Source organism: Bactrocera neohumeralis, chromosome 2 (genome assembly GCF_024586455.1).
Source record: "Bactrocera neohumeralis isolate Rockhampton chromosome 2, APGP_CSIRO_Bneo_wtdbg2-racon-allhic-juicebox.fasta_v2, whole genome shotgun sequence".
NCBI classification, from domain to species: domain Eukaryota; kingdom Metazoa; phylum Arthropoda; class Insecta; order Diptera; family Tephritidae; genus Bactrocera; species Bactrocera neohumeralis.
In genome coordinates this window covers 12438176-12460868 of record NC_065919.1, presented here as the reverse complement: position 1 = coordinate 12460868, position 22693 = coordinate 12438176, and the positions used below count along the sequence as shown (strand labels likewise).

General features: G+C 31.7%; 1 protein-coding gene across 4 annotated transcripts in view; it reads left to right on the top strand.

Moving 5' to 3' along the window:
• Nucleotides 1-22693, top strand: part of LOC126751812 (bromodomain-containing protein DDB_G0270170) — a 198072-nt gene that overhangs the window by 19036 nt on the left and 156343 nt on the right. Inside the window, exon 1 of one of the 4 annotated variants that reach the window (XM_050462361.1) lies at nucleotides 11319-13022. The exons of 2 other annotated variants lie outside the window; for them this stretch is intronic. The gene's annotated coding sequence lies outside the window, so the exon portion shown is untranslated. Of the gene's footprint in view, nucleotides 1-11318; nucleotides 13027-22693 lie in introns of those variants that run through there. One more of the 4 variants, XM_050462362.1, reaches the window with a different exon arrangement.

Genomic DNA, 22693 nt, shown 5'->3' with positions numbered 1-22693 from the left:
ATTAATTATTTATTAATTTTTTATAATAATTTTACACCAATTTATTTATAACAAATTTTTTTTTAATTATTATTATTTGTTGTTTATTTTCTTTTTCTTCGTTTGTTCTTGTTGTTTTTGCTGGCAATGTCCGTTTAACAACTCAACGGACAAATTAATGACGTATGCCAAATTTGTATACTTCTTCGCCATCAATTAAACTTTTAAGCAACAACTATATTTATCGTATGCCTATGTATGTATGTATGTATGTGTGTGCATCCGATTACCTAACTTAGGCCTAGGCCCACAAAGAAAACTTTACAGTTTTGTGTGAAATTATTTTTGTATTGTTTCAGTGCCTAATATGCGTGCATGTGTGCGTTTGTGTGTATGTATGTATGTATGTGTGTGTGAGTGCCTTAAAAATACGTGTCTGCCTTTTGTCAACTCTCTGTGTCATTTGGCGCTTTTAGCTTTTCACAGCTTTAATATACGCAATTTATGTATTTTCCTATGCATGCGTTTGTATGTGTGTGTGCATGTGAACATTTTTCGTTTTAACTTCAAATTTAAGTGAGTTGTCGCCAGATAGCCAACGAAGCGGACGCGACGAATCGGTAGCCCACCAAGAGCAATAAAAATATGCGCGCATGTATGTGTGTGTAGCACAGCATCTTTTTTCATCTTCGCACGCGTCTGTGTGTGTGCGCACGCACCCATACATACATATGCACAATAAGCTCACAGCGACGTCAGGCAAAGGTATTTAGCAACAACTAAATGTTTTCGCTTTTTTACTTATATTTCTACATATTTGTTTGTGTGTGTGTAAATGCAGTTGTCTCAAAATTGTTGTTGTTGGCTTTGCGTCGATAAAGTTTTCGACGATTTGCTTTTGTTGCTGCGACGCGCTAGACGAAAATAAATTCACTTAAAATTGTTTTAACTATTTTAGTTTTTTGGCATACCCCCAAACGCCCCCCTAAACGCGGCGCACAGCATCACAAACATATGTGTCTGCTAGCAAGCTTATACGCCTATAAATATGTGAATACATATGTATGCGCAAGTGCGCTCACAAATGCTGTCTGAATTGCGTGCAAACACCCCACAAATTCGTAGGTAATTAAATGAAAGCGAAAGTGTCGCGCAAATGGCAAAACAAAAAATGAGTAAACGCGAGATAATTTTCGACAAAACAAATTTTTTATAGCAAGCGAAAACGAAAAAAAGCGGTCTCAAAGCTATCGCGCACGCTGTCAATTGATCGATTTGCATCGCTGGCGGGCAGCGCAATCATGCAAGTACGCAAATGTGTAGTCACACATAGGCGCGCGCGCACGGAAACATATGCGCGCTTATCTACAACGTGGCCAACACACGGCCAGCACGCCGACACAGGCAAGCACATAGATATTTGTTTAGTTGTTGCCACTTCATTTCGCATTTATTGCAGTCTAATTAAAAGTCACGCACTTTACGCGATGCCAGGAATTGCAACCGCACATGCATAAGCACGCAAATACACACACGCGCGCACATACATGCAACTGCATCTATATAAGCGCGCGCTCTGAGCATGTACGCCGCCATACTGGCATACTCACGTTTGGCAACAATGCAGCGCTTTAACTCTGAGTACGCACCGTTGGTGACAATGCTACGCGGCCCACCGTGCTATGCAACTCTAATGCTCGCGCGCAACAACATATCGCGCGCTACTCAACTTGTTGTTTTACACTCATCTTCAGTTTGGTTCTTTTTGCGGTTTGCCGTCTGTTGGCAGTTTTGGTTTTTAGTTGATGTCCATTGCCTGCCGCGTTGTGCCCTGCTGGCCCCCAGCGTAGCCCTCTGGCTTCATTTACACTCGCCACTGGCATGCAGTCACTCTGTCAGTGGCATCGCTCTACTTTGCGCCATTTAGCGACAACTGTCCGACGCGCGCTTCACGCCACTTCCCGTCTGTACCGGCTGCCAACGAATTTCCCTTCGATGTCCGCGCAATAGCATCGCTCGCCTATTGGTACAGCCCCTTATCGCCGCTCTAAATGCTGTTTGCTGCTGTGCGCTGCAAGTTGTGGTATCTATGCCGTTGTCTGCTGCTCTGAACACCTTGCTAACCTCATCGCGACAATTGACGACGGCAGCGACAGCATCTCAGCGCGCTTGCATACATTTACATTTTGTGGTAATTCATGCATACATATATATTGTATGCGCGCTAGGTGGCGGGCGCATACATACTACATTTGCGTTCGCATATAATGTTGCGCGCTTCACTTGAAAAAGTTCGTTGTGCGCGATTGTTTTTATAGTGGTTGTTGGTATTTTTGTTTTTTAAGTTTTTTCGCCTTTTTGTGATATTTCCGTTGCGTTGTCGATTTCCGTCAGTTTTTTACCTTTCACGTATATTTTCGAGAGTCACTGTGCTTTGCTATTTGGCGATTATTTAATTAATTTTATTTTTATTTGTATTATATAGTAATTCTGTGATTGCTCCACTTAGCTGAAATACATTAATCTTAGTTGAAATACATTAATCTAAGAATAGAAGTGGAACGTTGAACCTTGAGTAAGAGGAGAAGGTCTTTGAAGCGATTTGTATTCCCGCCCTCCATTACCTTCTTTACATTCATGGTTTATTCTATTATTGCATGTATATTTGTAGGCATATAAAATGAATGAAAAAGCAAGATTCTCTTGGTCTTTGTTTGGAAAAGATCTTTGGAAACCCGACTTCACTTTGGATAGTGATTTTTGCTTGGGGTGTCCGCGAGTGGACACCCTTAGAGTCCGTACAAAATTTTATTGAAGCTGAGTAAATTCATTGCGTTCAATATTCAAACTAACGGTTTCATCTTTTCATATATGTTCTTCACCTATATTTTATATTTGTTTTATTTTCATATTTTTCTCGTTGTCGTATTGTGTAGCCCCCAGTTTGGTGTACAAAAATTTAATTGCTTGCATGCTTATGTGCCACACTTGCCTTTTCAAAATGAAGTGCGTAAATTCCTCACACATATGCCGAAGCAAAGACAGGTTGCTTCTACTTTTTATCTGTTCCTTTGTGGCTTTTAGTAGGCCTTACAGATCTCGGTTGTCATTTCAGCGCAAGAAATATGTGACACTTCATACTTAGATAATTAGACAGTTGCTCATTTGTGAAATAGGCAAGAATTTATGCAGTGATGCATTTGCATTTATAATAAAGACACGAGCATATGGTTAAGAGTACCTAAATACATAGATATATGTATATGTGGGTGTCTAGAAGTGTTTGCTTGGTTGTTACAGAAATTGTGGTAAAGTATAAAATTAGTTTTATGTTTTATCGAGTGAATTGGAGAGGCTCCGAAACTACTTGACGGATTTGAAAAATTCTTTCCCCGTTGAGAAGCTACACACTCTCCGGTGAACAAAGGCTATATTTTATTTTGAAATAAGTTAGGAATCCTTACAAAAACGTCAATACTGTAAGGTGTAAAAATGACCGAAAAAATTTCGTTCAACGCGTGCGCTCTTCTCCCAAGTGGAATGTCAATTGCAGTGCTCTGCTGAGTAGTACATATAAGATGAATATTAGAAATATTTATTTATTTTCGCTTTTACTTGAAGAAAAAAAAATCTGAAAAAATAACAGAGGCAACAATTACAAAAAAAAACTCTTATTCTGAAATAAGAAACTCTATATAGAAACAATATAGTGTTAAATCATTGAAGATAATCGACCAGTTAATTTTATATTGCGTGCAAATCGTTGGATAGGTAAAAAGTTCGCAAGATTTTTGGGAAAATATTAAAATTTGTAACAAAAAAAAACAAAAATGTAAAAATTGGGAATTTTTTGTTTGGAAAAAATTTGTTTAAAAATTTTTTATAATTTGTTTTTTGGAAAATACTAAAATTTTTAGCAAAAAAAAAAGTTTAAAAATTTTATAAAATTAATTTTTTGGAAAATATTGTATGTTTAAGCAAAAAATAAATAAAAAAAAGAAAAAAATTATTTGGATTTCTTCTAAAATAATTAATCGCTTTGAAAGTGTTAATTTAAGGTTTTTTTAAATAAATATTTCTTCTGGAAATCTTAGGAATTATCATTAAAGTAATGGCATTCGTTTGAAAATGTTGAAAAAAAAATCAGAAAAAGACCATTTTTTTTCTAACTTGCAAGTGGATATCCTTTAATATCGTTAATTAAAATGCAAAACAGCGTTTCATAAAAAAAAAACGAAAATCGCTGTCAGATATTATAACCAATATATAACCATTTTATAACCAAAACTCAAATTTTCTTTCAATATGAGGGGATATCCAATATATAACCAATTTATAACCAAAAACCAATTTTTTTTCTAATATTAGTGTATTGAATTCTAACGTTTTTCCTTCGTCTGTTAACTTTTGAAAAGTGATGTTACGTTATTTTGCATTTTAGGTGACGACATTGAATATTTTGTTATATAACATATTTTTCATCGACTAAACGCCCACATGTGAAAGAAGTTACTTAATTTCGTAAAATATTACGCTTCTTCTGCCTTACCATATATTTTTTATAAAGAAAACGAATAAAAACGTAACAAAAAATATAAGAAAAAATAAAAATTCTAAAAAAATAAAAGAAAAATATTAAAATTTTACCCAAAAAAAAACAAGAAAAAATTTAAAAATATACAAAAAAATAAGGAAAAAATGAAACTTTTACAAAACTAAAAACCTTAAAAAAATAAAAAATTAAAATAAAAAATTAAAAAAAAAATTAAAAGAAAAAATTAAAATTTTACAAAAGAAAATATAAAAGAAAAAAATTAAAATTTCCAAACAAAAAACAAAACATAAAAGAAAAAAATTAAAATTTCCAAAATAAAACAAAAAACAAAACATAAAAGAAAAAATTGAAATTTTTCAAAAAAAAAAAATAAAAGAAAAACATGAAAATTTTACAAAAATAAAAATAAAAGAAAACACCGCATTGTTAATTAATTGCACATTTCAAGCTACTGAACAGTGAACAAGTTGTGGCATTCAAAATTTTAGTGCTTGGCAATTATTCCAAACAATTTGATTTGTAGTCTAATTTAAAAAAATACAATAAGCATGCATCGCTATATACACACACATACACAGACAACTACGCACACATATGTATGTTTGTGTGTAGACATTAATTTAATTGTTGAAACTGTTTTTGACCTGTTTGTGCTTCACATAAATTCGTAAAAGTGTTTTTTGTCAGCAAGTTTTGAACCAGATCTATGCATAATTTTTTTTTATTTCTAATTTTTTATACAATGACTGGTGATAAAAATGTATGAACATACTTACACATCTGACTGCAACTAGATTGGCTAGTCACTAATCACTAGTGAGTCGTTTTTGTATTTTCCAGCCTATTTCGTACGCTGAATGCAAGCCTTTTGCATTTATTCATTTATTTTTACTATTTTTGGAAATCAGTGGGCGCATCTAATTAGTGAAGACAATAAAAAGTTTTAAATATTCAATTAAAATAAATTAATAATTTGAAAGCGGCTGACAGGCGCTGTCAATTATAAGTGGCAGGCGGGTTGGAAAAGTAAAACCTGAAACAAATTTACAATGAATATGGGAGCAACGTATAAAAATATCTTTAAAAACTTGTGTTCGTACGTAATCGCATGCATTCATACATATAGGCACACTCACAAACAAACTTACATATATACACACTCATGGACATTCATTCATATATACATATGTACATACATACTTGGCTACTATGCAACATTTAGCACATGACAGGGCGGCAATGCACTAAAGTGTAACAAAATTAAATGAAAGCATCAACAACAATAAGCTACATATCAGCATACGCATACATAAATATATGTATGTATAACTGCATTGCATAATCCGTGAATTTTTAGTTTTTTTTTGGAAAAAATATCACATTTCCAAATCAAATAGGCGAACAAACAAGGGCTGCTGCTGCTACAAACTTTATTGTTAACTCCCAATTGTTGTTGCTGTTACTACTTGGTAGTTTGTTACTTTGTGGAAATATAGAGACACGAGTATGCATATAATTTGGGCTCTTCGCAGCTCCACTGTTGGACTTTTTTAGGTTATGTGTGCATATGTTAATTGGTCCAAATCAGCACATAACAATAGCAACAACAAAACAGTAATTTTTGTCAAATAAATGCATGTCATTGTAGAAAAAAGGTCCAACCAAGTTACACTTTACTGCTGCTGCACACACACAAACACATACATACAGAAATATGAACAAATGGATATAGGAAAATGAGAAATTTTCAAGCGATTTGTGTGCGCTGGAAATTAAGCAGCGTCGACACAGCGACCAAATGCTAATATAAACTGTTTTGTAAGGTGAAAGAGTGGTTAACGGTGAGAAGGTCGACTTTAGGTGGTGCTCGCAATTAGCCTGTGATGGGCAAAGGGCGTGCGCATGCTAACGACAAGAAAAAATATCAAAAACTATTAAACTTTGTAGCAACATGCTCCAAAAAACGCTATAGAAAACGTTGTAATAACGGATGTGTAGAGGAATTAAAAAATTGAAGATTAAGAAATCAAAGCAGTATATTTTTAAAACGGGAACTCATAGCATAACATAATTAATAATAATAAAATTACTTTCAAACAAAAATTAAATCCATTTAAAAAAAAAAAACAAATTAACAAAAAAATATAATGCAGAAAATGCTGAGCGAAGCACAATTAAAAAAAATAGATACATATACATTAGGGTGATTCAAAAAAAAAATTTCATTCATAATAATTTTTTTTCATTGAGTTATAAAATTTATAAGAAATAAAATTTTTTTCCAAAAATAGTCAAATTTCAACCGTTAATATCTTTTAAACGGTTGGGTTTACAAAAAAATCATAAGAGACCATATTTTAGAGCATTTTGCGAGTACATATTGAAAAAATAAATTTTTTTTGAATCACCCTAATATACATACATATGTACATATATATAGTACATAGTATACATAAATAATTGAAAAATATTGTTTAAGAATTAAATGTATTAAATATCATAAATTCTAACAAAGCTTTATAAATATATGTATAATTTAAAATGGAAACAAAAAATTAACTAATTCTTTTTAATTTTAATTAAAAATCAATTGAATGTCAGAAAATAGAAAAGTTCTAGTAGAAAACAATTTTTTTTGTAAATAGATAGAAAAATTTTAGTAAATAAATTATGTTTTGGAAAGTTTTTGTTTTTTTTTTAATACAAATATTTTGTAAATACATTAAAAAATTTTTTTAGTATTAAAATAAACTTTTGATATATTTTGAAATAAAAATAATTAAAAATTTTTTTATATAAATATAATAGAAGCAAATAGGGAAGTTTCAGTTTAAAAAATATATATTTTTCAGATTTTTTTTTTAATTTTTTGTTTGAGTATTTTTGTATTAAAATAAAATTTTAGAATTTCTCGAAATTTGTTTATAATTTTTATTACATAAAGAGAAAAGAAGAAAATATAAAAATTTCGGTAGACAAAAATTACATTTTGGAAGGTATTTTCTTTTTTATAAATTTGTTTATAAATTTTTTATATAAGAATTAGAGAAGAAAATTAAAAAGTTTCAGTAGAAAAAAATTGTTTGTGAAATTTTTTTTCTTTTTTTATTGTTTTTTTCAATTAACTATTTATTTAAATTCATAAAACAACTTTTTTAGTATTAAAGTAAACTTCTGAAATTTTTTAAATTTGTTCATAAATTTTTTATATAAAAATAATAGAAGAAAATAGAAACGTTTCAGTGGAAAATAAAATATTCTTAGAAAATTATTAATAATTTTTAGAAAAATTTTTTGACTTAATTTTTTTAATTTTATTTAAATACATTAAACTATTTTTTTATTAAAATTTTTGTTATTTTTTGAAAATTGGTTTTAAATTTTTCTTCTTTTAAATATATTTATATACACATATTACTTAGTTGAATTTCTCTAATTTTCTAGATTTGTTAGTGGACTTTAAATAAATTTAACAATTTTTTTTTGTTATTAAAATAAATTTTAAAATTTTTTGAAATTTCTTTTCAAGTTGTTTTTATGTAATTTAGCTTCTTATAAATATATTTTTATATACGTAATACTCAATTAAATTTCACTAAATTTTTAAATTTTGTTTGTGGATTCCAAACAAAAGGAATGCTTTGGTGAATAAATTAATATTTTTAATTTGTCAGTCATAGTTTTTTATTTTTTTGTATAAGTAAAATGAATATAAGAAAATATAAAGGTTTCTGTAGAAAAAAAGTAAGTTTTTGAAATTTCTTTTGAAATTTTTTTAATTAAAATTTTGTTTAAATACATTAAACTATGTTATAATGTTATTTTATTGTGTTTTTTGAAATTTATTTAATTTGTTTTTTATTTTGTATTATTTTTTTTCTTGTAAATATATATTTTTACTTTTCATATATTATTTAATAAAATTTCTCTAAATTTTCTAACTTTATTTGTTTATTTGATTATTATTTTTGGTTTTAGTCACAAATAAATTATTATTTTTAATTTGCTGATAATTGACTTCACTTAAAAAATTATTTCTTATTTCTTTAATTCTTATAATTATAAATTTTTTATATGCAGCCGATAGCCTCTGAAGTTAGTGCTGCATGTTTTAGGTTGTACATATGTTATTAACATTGTATAAGCTTTTATAAATAAATAAAAAAAAAAATTTTTTTTTATAAATTTGCAGCCTTTTTTATTTATTTTATATAAAAGTTTCAATAAATTCTCGCTTTAAATATTAAAAAAAAAAATGTTAAACTTCTCTCTTTTATATAATAATTTTATAATTTATAATTTCTTTTTGCCTTTTAATTAATTTTTTTACAAAGTTTTTGTTAATTCAATATTTATTTATACGTATCGAAGATTGTAATTGTTTGCAACATTTTATCAGTTCACATATTTCTAACACTTTTAAACAACTATTTAGGTGCATTTAAGCAAACACGCGCTCAATGAAGCGCCACGTTTGGCTTGGAAAGGTGTTCAGTCAACACAGCGACATTCAAATAATGAAAACTCAAAGCGCTTGTACTGCACATAAGCGAGAGTGTATATTTTTTATTTTCTTCTGATTCCTTACATATTTTTGTTTTTTACCTTCTTTACTTTATACTATAATTTTATGTTTTCAATTATTTACATTTATTATAATTTTATTTTAGTTTTTTTTTTTGATATTTAATTTTGTGTGCCTTTACATAAATTTACTGTATTTTTATTTTGATTTTAATTATTTTTATTTTCGCATTTTTGTTTTTTTCCAGTTTCCGCGCGACTGCAGCTCCGATTTCATTATCGTGCGATTCACGCTTTGCTTTGGCGCGCCGCCACCACGACCTGACTTCATTTAAATTAGTTTTACTTTCGGGTTTTCGATACTTTTTGGCTCACTTTTGTTGCTTTTTTTCCTTAATTTTCTCGATACAAATTTTCTGGAATTTAGGTTAAACAGGTTTAGCACTTGTTGCTCACCCAGTCGTGCATGCACAAGTGCCAGCAGCTACCTCCCCACATTTGTGTGCATGCACATATGTATGTATGTATGGATGTATGCACAGCAGCACAGATTATACAAAGTATTGCTGGTATTGCATGTGACTGTGTCACTGTTTTCGCTGCACAAAGTTCGGTTATTCATTAGGCGGTGACGGCGGCGCGTTGCTCAGCCCAGTCACTCAATGATTTGTGCAGCGACTCAGTCACTCATTCATTTCGACAATACTTGAATGCACAATTGACCGACTGCCCACAGCTGATTGCCCGACCGGCTAGTCAGCAGGCCGGTGCCACCTTCCATTTGCCACACAGCCATACATGTGTGTGTGTGTGTCGAGTGTGTGTTTGCCGCCCCTCCCAGCGCATTTCGCAGTTCGTAAAATGTTGGTCAGTAAGTGAAGGTAGACAAAGCGTGCAATTCATTTAAGCATTTCTTGTAGCAAGTGTGTTGTTATTGCTGTGGCATGCTTGCTACACGTTGCTGGCTGCTGACTGCTGGCTGCTGTGCGTTTGTTCCGCAATTTCATTTGTCTCGATTTTTGGGCAATTTCCAAGCGATTACTATAATTAAATGCGTACAAAACGAGGAAATTTGTGCAGCCATTATAATTAGGCGGCTGCCGGAGCCAACAGTGTACTTATGTATACATACTTACATAAGTATATATACTTAACTGTTTGTTGGTTTTTATTTTTTTGTGATTTTTTTTGTTTGTTTTCATGCTTGCTGCCTCTGGTTTTGCAGTCCGCGGCGCATACTCATGCATGCCTAACTTATTTATGTACATGTGTGTGTGTCTTGCAGGCGCTGAGCTGGCAGCTGGCAACAAGCGCATGTTGCATGTGGCTGCTGCGTTGGCTTTGATTACTTTATGTCAAATTGACCCTTGAGCCTGTGCTTGGTCTAATTTGATAATTTAAGGTTATCGCTTCACACACACACACGCACGCACATGACAAGTGCAAATAACGGCACACATGCGCACATATGCTTTTCATCATATGTTGTTAACGTTCTTTCGGTCAGCTGTTTGGCTCCTTTCCTTTACTTTGCAATGTGGGCGTTCTATCTCATTCAGTAAAGGCGTGGCACTCTTCGTTTGACCGAGAAATGTCAGAAATTAGTGAAAGGATTTTTCTGTCAGAACTGAACAGTGCACTTTAAAATTATATATTTCGGCAGATTTTAGTAAGGGAAAGTCGTTGGAAGCGGAAATCAAGGCTAATTTGAGTTTTTTAGTTTTATGTGGTTCTTCTGCGCAGAAATAGTAGAACAATGCGAGATTCGAACAGCGAAATTAATTACTTTGAATCCTTTCTGATTAAAAGTTATTAATTTTTTTTAGTAAAAAATAAATATCCATACTTTCAATTTCGTTGACTTTTGAAATTATATTTCTGATTAAAAGTTTTTTTTTTAATGGTGCTAATGCAGGTTCCAAGATAGACGAAGTTTCTACGAAATACTTCAGAGCTTGAGTGTTTGCATCCATTCGGACGACATGACCTAGCCAGCGTAGGCGCTGTCTTTTAATTTGCTAAACTATGTCAATGCCGTCGTATAACTCATCAGCTAATCGTTCCATCGACTGCGGTATTCGTCATTGCCAATGCGCAAAGGAGCATAAATTTTCCGCAGAGCCTTTCCCTCCAATGACTTGTATAGTTTTGTCTTTGTTCGTCGACAGAGAATTTTACTTCTCAATTGCCTACGCAGTCCGAAGTAGTACCTGTTGGCAAGAGTTATTCTGCATTGGATTTTGAGACTGACGTTGTTTTTTGGTGCTAATGCAGGTTCCACGATAGACGAAATTATCTACGACTTTGAGTTGTGACGTCAACAGTGGCGTGGGAGCATAGTCGCTAGTGCGATGGCTGTTATGCTGCCAGGAGATATTTCGTCTTGGCTTCGTTCTCTACCAGACCCGTTTGCTTCGCTTCGAGAGCTAATATACAATTTTTCGGTATTGTTTCTTTCGAAATGAGTTTTCTAGAGATAAACTCTGAAGCTGTGGGGTTCAGGAAGCATTTTCGCAATATAAAAACAACGGTAAATTGAGACCTTCGTACAGATCGCAACTTCTAACGGCAATCAGCTGTTTTTCTCATTCGTTATAAGTCGTCTGGTTTCATTATAACGCTATAGAAGTCTGATACTTTGGTTATTTGATATTAATTTGGGTTTCTGGTATAGATTTTTCCGCTCTTTGTTGTCTCTAAGATTGAATTATTGTTTCTCTAACCTCTGCAAGTCCTCCTTTAGTTGAAAAAAAAAATATTTTTTGCTCTTTCTTTATCCAAAATAAAATTACTGTTCCTTCAACCTCTGCATGTGCTCCGTCAGTTGACAAAATATATACTTTTATTCTCCAATAAACACAGTAAAGCTCAATTGTATGCTGCCTAACACCCGTTACTTTTTTGGAATTTTATACCCCAACAAGCAGCGTCACCCCAATAATTTTCTACTTAAGATCCATTTAATTCACGCTTTATAGTTGCCACCTAAAAGCATAATAAACTTAACAACAGCAATTTATTAAATTAAAATACACACTTTAAAAGCCATTTACCAGCACGAAGAAGTAAAAAATATTAAATGAAATTGATAAACCACGCAACCGAAGAGCGTGAAAAATGCCACGAAACTCGTAAAAAATATAAGGAAACCATTTAATTCAAGTGGCCTTTGACGATTGCGTGAGCGCTGGCAACATGTTAATTAAATTGTCGCCGCTTATGGGCAACAACAACAAGAAAAAATCAATTTGTAGCCGCTTGAAAGAGCAGTCATGAGCTACAGGCGCTTTTGGGTGGCACACACGCACGCTCCTTGCTTTGCCTTGGCTTTGCTTCCTGCTACTCCTGTCGTGCCTAATTTACACTCGCACGCTTGGTTTTGGGGCGGTAATTGAAATTCAATTGCTGGCAAGCCAATAAAAAAGCGATAAATACAAACTTAAAGTGCATTTTGATTAATTCGTGTCACTGCTATATAAAAATAAAGGACATCAAGTGCTGCTGTTTGGGGGCGCAGTGTGCCTCATAATTTACGAGCACGGCAGGTTCTAAGTGCTTGTGGTGGAAGTTTCGGTCACTTGAGCTTTAGTGTTACACTAAAGCGCAATTACATGACCACTTATGTGCTTGTATGTGTGCTGGCGGCTACTTAGCTGTTCGACTTTTGGGCATATTGCTTTAACAGTAAATCATTTTTGGCGTTTTTTCTCGTTTATAAGCCGCTAAATGTGAAGTAGTGGTTTCGCTATGTCTTCTTTCAAAATAAAAAATTGTTTTTTGTTTTTGTAAGTTTGGTTCGTGTGGTGCGTTTTGGCGACGCGCCGGCGCACGTTTGCCGCATAAAACCGGCAAAGTTTTCGTTTTTTGTTTTAGCCAACACTCGAGCAACAGCAAAGTGTCGCCAAAAGTGCAGCCTACAAGTGGTGTAATAAATGCAACAAAAACAACAACTAACAAATAACACGTATGTATGTACATATGTAACTTTTAATGTATTTTTGTGTCTACTTTTTATATATGTATGTGCGTGCATTCATACACTTTTTTCATATATCTATGCATATGTGTGTGTTTTTATGTAAATTTGTGTGTGTGCCACAAATAGCCACTTGAGTATTAAAGCATTTCAATTGACAATGTTTCTGTGTCTTAAGCTGTTCGCTTTGTAATTTATTAAATTGCTTTTGTTTTTGCTTTACTTTTAATTGTTGTTGTGTTTTTTAAATTTTTTTTTTGTTCCAACATTTGTGCGTGTCTTTGTCGCTTTGTATCGCATTTCAATTCATTTAGTGAGCGCGCATTGGTGCCAATGACCTTAGGTGACAACTTGCCCCGCACACACGTAAATGCATAAATACACTTCAAAACAACAGTAGCAACAACCACTGCCGGCATTTGTCAATTTAAAAATAAATTACTCGCACATAAATCAACGAATGGCTACAACTCATGCAACAATATGGGTTTGCGAAAAATGTCAAATATACATACAAACACATACATGGATACTTGCAAATACATAAAACAACAAGAAAAAAATTTTGCTTCGGTTGCACTGAAGCTAAAATACCCTTCACAAATGAAAAAAAAAATGTTTTGATCGTTCAGTTTGTATAGCAGCTATATGCTATAGTGATCCGATTTTAACAATTTGTTTGGATATTATACCGTTACTTTGGAGAATAATCCATGTTGAATTTCGTAAAGATATCTCGTCAAATGAAAAAGTTTTGCATAGAACAACTTGATTTCGATCGTTCAGTTTGTATGACAGCCATATGATATAGTGCTCCGATCTGATTTATTTCTTTGCAGATTATGGCATTGTCATGTCCAATATTATATGTGAAATTTCATGAAGTTATCTTGTTCGATAAAAAAGTTTTTCATACAACAACTTGATTCGGATCGTTAAGTTTATATGGCAGCTATATGCTATAGTGGTCCGATCTGGACAATTTTTGCAAAGATTGCATTACTGTCTTAATTAATAATTCACGCCAAATTTCGTGAAGATATCTTTTCAAATAAAAAAGGTTTTCATACAAGAACTTGAATTTGTTCGCTCAGTTTATATGACAGCTATATGCTATAGTGGTTCGTTATCAGCTGTTCCGACAAATAGGCAGCCTTCTCGAGAGAAAAGAACTAGTGCAAAGTTATAGATCGTTATCTCAAAAATTGGGGGACTAGTTCGCGTAAATAGGGAAATGGCTAAATTGACTTATCTAATCATGCGGATAATTTATATATACAAGTACAAACACTTATATGCATATATATTTTAGAGCATCTCCGACGTTGCTTTCTGGGTTTTTTAAACTTCTTGGCAAACTCAATATACGCTGTTTAGGGTATAAATATAAAAACTAAGTAAAGGCGAAATTGATGAACTACCGAACTGTCGCTTTGTGTCATTTTGGCGCGAATTATAGGTTCACTTAACGGGCTTCAATACATATATACATATATACATATTTTTGTATGTGCATAAACGCATAAATTACGCACATTTGCCAAATTTTTCTGGAAGATTAAATTGAAGTACAAACAGGTGCTCGTGCCTGCCAACGAAACTTGAAATTTATTGAATTGGCCTGACCAGAAAAGTCATTAAAGCATCAGCGAGCTGGCAACATCTTAACCCACAGCCCATTTGATAAGTCAAGGATATTCAATGACATTCGATTTTGGTGCTTTGGGTGTGCGTTTGGTGAAAGGTCTGCCGCCTGCCACAGCTGATTTGCACATTTCTGCCGTTAGAACGCGCAATTACTTGCGTGTATACTACAAATACGCATGTATGTGTGCGTTTTTATGATGGCGTATGCTCCTGGTCGCATGCGCATGCTTTTATGTTATTGTTTTTCCGCATAAGCATTATTTGATTCCACGCCAGGTGTGCGAGTGGCGTCAGTATTTAAATGCTTGTCAGCCGGTGTCGGGCCGCATAAATTAGCGAATCTCAATGGTGTGCGTTGCTTTCCGTTTTACTATGCGCCTATCGCAAATAGGCGCAGAGAGTATGCAATTTTGCAGTGGAAATTTACATACTTAATTATGTTTGCGAAAGCTTTTGATGGGAATAATATTTGTTGTTAAAATATGGTGGAAATTTTAAAAAATAAAATATAACTAACAAAAACGGAAATAATAATGTTTGGTTACATTTAAATTAAGGAAATTGCACATGAGGTATGGATAAGAAAACAAGAAAAAAGAAAAACAAATATAAATAAAATAAAAAATTAAATTTTTACTTCTTTATTTTTTATATTGAACTTAGTTAAATTTTTAAATTGTGAAAAAGAGTATAAAAAAATTATATAAATTTATTGTTTATCTTTGTAAATATATAAACCTTTAATTTGTATAATTTCATTTAAGTTTTTATTTTTGATTAATATTTTTGAATTTTTAAATCGAAAAAAGTGGTATAATTTTACATATTAATTTCATTTAAACCTTTGTATAAATATTTAATTTATATAATTTTATTTATTTTGAAATTATTTACTTCCATTTTGTATGTATTTTTAATAATTTTGAACTTTGAAATTAAAAAAAATTATATAATTTTATTTTTATTTATTTTTTTTAATTATATGTTTATTTACATAATTATATTTATTAAGAAATTATTTACTTTTGTGTTTTTAAACTTTTAATATTTTGGGACTTTTAAATTAAAAAAATATATATATTCTTATATATTAATTTTATTTAAACATACAATATAAACATTTAATTTATAAAATTTTATTTATTAAGAAATTATTTATTGCTGTTTTTTATTTATTTTTAATATTTTTAAATTTTTTGTTAAAAAAAAGTTTTGTAATTTTATTTATTCATTTTATTTAAACATATAAACATTTAATTTTTATAATTTTTTTTATTATAATTTAATTTTTAAATATTAATTTAATTTTTTCTTTATTTTTGAATTTTTAAATTAAAAAAAAATAAGGAATTTTATATATGTATTCATTTTATTTAAATATATAAACATTTAATTAAAATAATTTTATTTATTATGAAATTATGTGTTTCTATTTTTTTATTAATTTTTAATATATCTGAATTTTTAAGTTAAAACAATTATACAATTTGTTATATATATTTTATTTAAACGTGTAAATATTTAACTTATAATTTTTTTTATTTTAATTTTTTTTTATTTATTAATTTGATTTTATTATTCACTTTAATTTTTAATATTTTTAAACTTTTAAATTTAAAAAAAATATATGTATAATTTCATTTGTTATGGAAATATTTATATCCATTTTTTTACTTTTTTTTAATATTTTTGAAGTTGAATTTACCTTATTTAAACATTCAATTTATGTAATTTTATTTTTTTATCATGTTTTGTTTTTTAATTTGTATAAAAAAATGCAGCATTTTAAGATTTATTTATATTTTCATACTTTTTGAATTTCCTTTATTCCCCTACGCAACTAATCCTCAAATAACTGTCACATTCTAAAGCTTTTCCATTTTTTTTTGTTAAATAATCTTCTTGCTCTTGAATTTGAAGCACCAAAAAAAATAAAACCTTCTTTAAAAATTAATTTTGACAATTTTTCCGCAATTCTTCAAGCATTCATAGCGTTAATTCTATTATTTATAAGTCTATTGGCTTCGCTCTCTTTTGTTAGCGCAAATAATGCTTTTGCATGATTCTCTGACTGAACTAATAGACCCCAGCAATTAAATCGCCTATAAATTGCAATGAAGATATTTTAAAATGAAATATTTATGTGCTTTTGTGTGTAATTTTTTTTTTATTTTTTCGTTTTTGCAATTTTACTTTCATCCAAAAGAGAAATTGTAAAAATTGCGTGCAAATGTTGAATGCCGTTGTCAGCTGACTTATTAACTGACAAGTGTCAAATTGAGCTAAAGCTGATGTGACAAGCTGTCTGCGGTAATTGAGGGCAGTTAAGCTACATGTACCCACAAATTTATAAGCATTTATAAGAAATTGAAAAAAAAAAATAAATAAAAAATTAAAAAAATTATATTACATATTATAAAAAATTTCTATATATATTACATAAATATAATAATTTTTTTTTAAATGTTTATTTACTTTAAGCATAACTCAATTATATAATTCAAAGTTTTCTGCAAAAATTTAGTCTGGCATATACTAAAAAACAAAGAAACTTTTCAAAATTTATTTTATTTTTTTTTGTTTTTTTTTCTTGTTTTGTTTCGACACACTCGCATATGATTCCTACGCCAGTCACACTCGCCAAAATCTTATACTAAATAGACACTCTCATGTGTTTGAAGGGTGTGGGAAAATATGATTTATGAAGCTTTTCGCACAGCATATTTTTAGCGAATTCTTTTTAAATAAAATTTCGCATAATTTAAATTTTTTCCCGTTCCCTAAGCTATTTATGACAGTTATGTCTTTCTACGCCTGTGCTCAGCCCATTGACGACATGGCGACATTGCGACATTTCTATGCGCCATTTACCTTCGTTCTACTCAAAAGATTAATTTAATTTTTGCAGTGCGAAATGAAGACACTTTTTTTGTCTTTTAATTAGTATTTCGCTACAAAGTAATTTTTGCGAATATCTGCTGCTAAATATTTTCCATTGGATTATACGCTACAAACGCACTAATGCATGACAGAGAGAAAAAGAGAGACAGTGACAGCGACGGCGACAGCGAGCGTTCGGTGTTGATGAACGCGCGATCGCTGTGTGCGTTTTTGTTGTTGTACGCATTTTAGATCAGCAACAAAAGTAGCAAACAAATTTAAAAAAAATATAAAAAATATATCAGCAACAAAAGTAGCAAAGAAATAAAAAAAAAATATATATAAAATCGGAATATTTAAAAGTCGTAAAATTCTATTGGAGAAAACAGCACTTTTGTGTCAACTTAACCCTGCCATTTGCGCGATAAATTTGCGAAATGTATGTAGAGCTGAGCAGCACGTCAAAAAAGTGAGGTTAAATACCAATTGACCGTTCAATATTTTTTAGAAATTTCAAACTTGTCAGCTAGTGTCTTAAAAATGCATAGAGAAATGATAAACGCTCATTAAAGTAAGCAATATTTGTGCTGAAAGTATTAAATTTTAATAAATATTTTAAAGAAATTCAACTTGTCAAGCGTTTGACATTTAAAAATTAAAAAAAAAAATTAAAAAGCCATATGACAAACATAGTGCAGTGTGTCTGAAATATGCTTATACAAATAAGCATATTATTATTATTCTGTTCTTTAAAATTATTTTTGAAAAAATAAAAAATAAAATAAATTCAATTTTATGCCGCAAGAGCTAACTTTCAAGTTATGAGTTGGAGTTATTTGTTAATTATGTGATATGTCAAGCAATACCATGCAAACTTGTGTAATTTATGTATATATTTATCATACTACGAGTCTCATAACTGCCATAGTCAAAAATGCATATAAATTTGTTGGTGCGTCAAATCGAGTTTGCTAAATGTTTATTGATTCAATTTAGAAAACCACTTTGACAACGTCATAAAAGTCGTCATAAAACACACATACATAAACGATGCATATTTGTAACGCAATCACTTCGAAAAAAAGCGAAAAATCGTTTGCGTGAAATTAGACACAAGAAAAATTGCAAAAGAATACAAATGAGCTAATCAACTGATTTTGTTCACTATTTTTCTTTAGTTTTGAGTATTAAATTAATTAATCAAAAAATTGAGCGAAATACTCATAAAAATCAATAGTGGCTAATAGAACACGTTTATTAACAGATTAGCCTAGGATCGAGACGAAAATCGTAACATCGGCAAACGATAGTCATTTTAGCTACACTAAAAATTCAGAAAACACACATATATGTACATATTTAGTTATGCGAGTATATTAGCAAAGAAATCTTGTCCAATTAATACAAATGTCTCATTAGAGCCAAATTGTTTGCTTGAGAAATTTCAAACATTAATTAAATGAAGTCACAGTGTTGATAGCTGCGACGGGCAAACAGCCAGCGCGCACGAAAATATATATAAATATTTTTACACAAAATGGTGTGTGTATGTACATACTTATGTGTGAGTGTTCAGTAAAAACAATATAAATGAAAATCTGCCAAATTAAATGACAACATATTAATCAAAATGGCAGTAGTTAATTTTTAATTTCTTATATGAAAATATTCTCGCATGCGATTTTTTTTATTTTTGCATTTTTATACCCTGAACAGGGTATATTAAGTTTGTCACGAAGGAATCATCGGACACCCTATAAACTATATATATAAATGATCAGTATGTCGAGCTGAGTCGATTTATCGATGACTGTCTGTCTGTCTGTCTGTCTGTCCGTCTGTCTGTCTGTATATATACGAACTAGTCCCTCAGTTTTTAAGATATCGTTTTGAAATTTTGCAAACGTCATTTTCTCTTCAAGAAGCTGCTCATTTGTCGGAACGGCCGATATCGGACCACTATAACATATAGCTGCCATACAAACTGAACGATCGGAATCAAATGCATGTATGGAAAACTTTCACATTTACAAGACATATTCACGAAATTTGGTATATATTATTTCCTAAAGCAGCAATGTAATCTCCGAAGAAATTGATCAGATCGGTTGACTATAGCATATAGCTGCCATACAAACTGAACACATAGTTACTAACAGAAATGCACCTGTGAAGGGTATTTAGCTTCGGTGCAACCGAAGTTAACGTTTTTTCTTATTTTTTTTATAATTATTTAGCACACAAATTTTCGCATGCAATTTTTTTTTTTTACTTTTGCATTCTGATGATTTTTTTCATATTTAGTCGACAAACTTAATATACGCTGTTTGGAGTATGAATAAAACTCACATACATATGTATGTAAATAATATAAGAAAATATAGCTTATTTCCTTCTATCCCTCTTGCCACCGCAAAAGTTAGCTAAGTGTGCAGCCTCCAGTAGTGCTGCCACGGGCTTTGCACTTGATTTTACAAAAGTAGCAATAATTAAGGCAAGCTTCCGCAACATTGACAGACTAAACAAAATTGTTACGAAAAATCGAAAAACCGCCTGCAATAACAACAACAGCAAATGTGTGTGCATGTACATATGTATATTAAGTTGCATTTATTTTCGTCTTCGACACAGTTTAGAACAGAACTGAAACGACCTTTGTTGTCTACAAATCATTGGCTGCGCCCACGAACAAACACACACACGCACAGTCGGCTGGGCACTTCCTACATCTTGGCACACACACATTCGCTTAAGTAAGAGCTTGAATGTACGTATTTTGACTATTGTTTTCCCAAAAATAATTACATATACATATGTATATGTGTATGTATGTTTGTTTTAGTAACTTCGTAATGCCGTAGCCAATTTCACTTTTCACACGCAGGCGACGCAACTTTTGCGTAATTTTTCTGCAACAACAAAAGCACACACACGCGCATCGCACAAGCTAGTACACGCTGCAGCATAGCAGCGGCGTGGCAGTGGTGGGGGCTCCACACAACTAACGTTGGCAAGCATTTGCTGCGTAAGCGGCGGAGTGTTGTTGCATAAAAGCTGCTGCAACATGCTGTGCGCCGCCATTTCCACCACCCTCTTGTGTGCTGTCTTGACGCAATCTTTAGTTTCTATTCAGCATTTCAGCAATCAACACAGCGGGCGCTTTCCTGCAGCATTACCAATTCTATGTATTTATTTTATGTTGAGTTTTTATTTTCTTTTATGCGATTTATTTTTAAGAATTTGTAACATGTGTTATATACATATATATGTATATATTTTTATAAGTTGTGTGCTGTGGTAAACGTTGTTGCAAATTATGGTACGCTATACATATTTAGGTTTGTTGGTCTACCAGATTAACCTAACCTATCCTGTATGTATATAAGCATATGGACTACAGCGTTTTCCTTCACACTAAATGTTAAGGAAATTCAAATGGTTTTCATTGAATGTGAAATACAATCGATACAATTAAATTCTGAATATAAAATCATTCGAATGGCTTCCACGACATATTTTGCAGCAACGAATTCGATAAACCAAAGTTTTGCGTACTTTTTCCACTCAATCAAGTCGTAGGTCATGAATAGCTCGTTCAATATTGACTTTTAAGGCTTGAATAGAGTCTGGTTTTTTGCTAAAGACCAATGACTGCAAATAACCCCACAAGAAGTAGTCTAAAGGTGTTAAGTCACAACTTCTGGGAGGCCATTCCATGTCACAATTTTTTTAAATAATCGAATCTCCAAACTTTCTCGCAATAATTCGGTTGTTGCACATATTGTGTGGCACGTAGCCGCGTCTTGTTGCAACTAGATGTTGTCAAGATCAACTTCAACCGACATAAAAAGTTGGCTAACATAGATCTATACTGCTTTCCAATGACAGTAACGGTGTTACTAGCTTAATTTCGAAAAAAGTACGGACCGATGATTAAACCAGGCCAAAAAGCACACCAAACTGTCAATTTATATGAGAGTAATGCTTGTTCATGAATAATTTGTGGATTTTCTTCTCACCAAAATAGACATTTTTGTTTATTTACCGCACCACTCAGATGAAAGTGACTTTCAACGGAGACGATGATTTAAAAAAATCGTTTTCAAGTTGTTCCAAGGCAAAATAAGCGAATTCACGACGTTTACGGTGGTACAATGGCTTCAGTTCTTAAGTGAGAACAATTTTATACGAATGCAAGGCCAAATCTTTTCACAAAATCCGATAGGTTATGATTTAAGGCAGTCCCAATTCTTGAGAAGGTCTTGAAAACGACAAATTGCGTTCTTCAGCAAAATTTGCCTGAAACTTGCCGGCAGCAATATTTTCAATACTTCGAGCGGTTCTTTGTCTTATTGGCACTTGAACATTATAATGGGTTGTCAAAAAAGTCTTGCGGTATTTTTATTGATTTTTTTTTATTGAAATTGAAATGATTTTTTTTTGATGACTCATGCCAAGCTCTTGACGGATGCTACGGCTGCTACTATGCCGGTCTCTTTCGACAAATTCAGCGATTTTATCGCAATTTTCGACGACAGGCCTTCCGAAGCATCTTCGACCACCTCTACACCAGAACGAAAACGTTGAAACCATCGTTGTGCGGTGGAAATGGAAACTGCATCGGGTCCATAAACTGCACAAATTTTATTGACGGCTTGAGATGCATTTTTGCCTTTATCGTAGTAGTACTGTAAAATATGCCGTATTTTCTCTTTATTTTGCTCTATGTTTGCGACGCTATAACTCACGAACGACTTAAAAGAAACGACAATCAATCAAACACGTGAAATGAGCTTTCCAAAAAGGTATAGCATGACCCGATGCGACGAATAAAACTAGAACTACGCGCTTTCATCGCCAACTGGCGAAAATACCGCAAGACTTCTTTGACAACCTATTATATGTATAAATGTTGAACTAGCCATTCGGTTTTCGAGTTATGGATTTGAAATTTTGTACATGTCTTTCTCTCTAAGAAGCTGCTAATTTTTTGTATTCGAAAAAAAATCACAAAATTTCGTATGTACATATTATATTATTTCCCTAGCAACGGTGTAATGGAACTTTTATTCAGAAGGCAACGCTTATGGTTTTCGCACTCAATCGGACGGTATCACCTTAACGTAGTTATG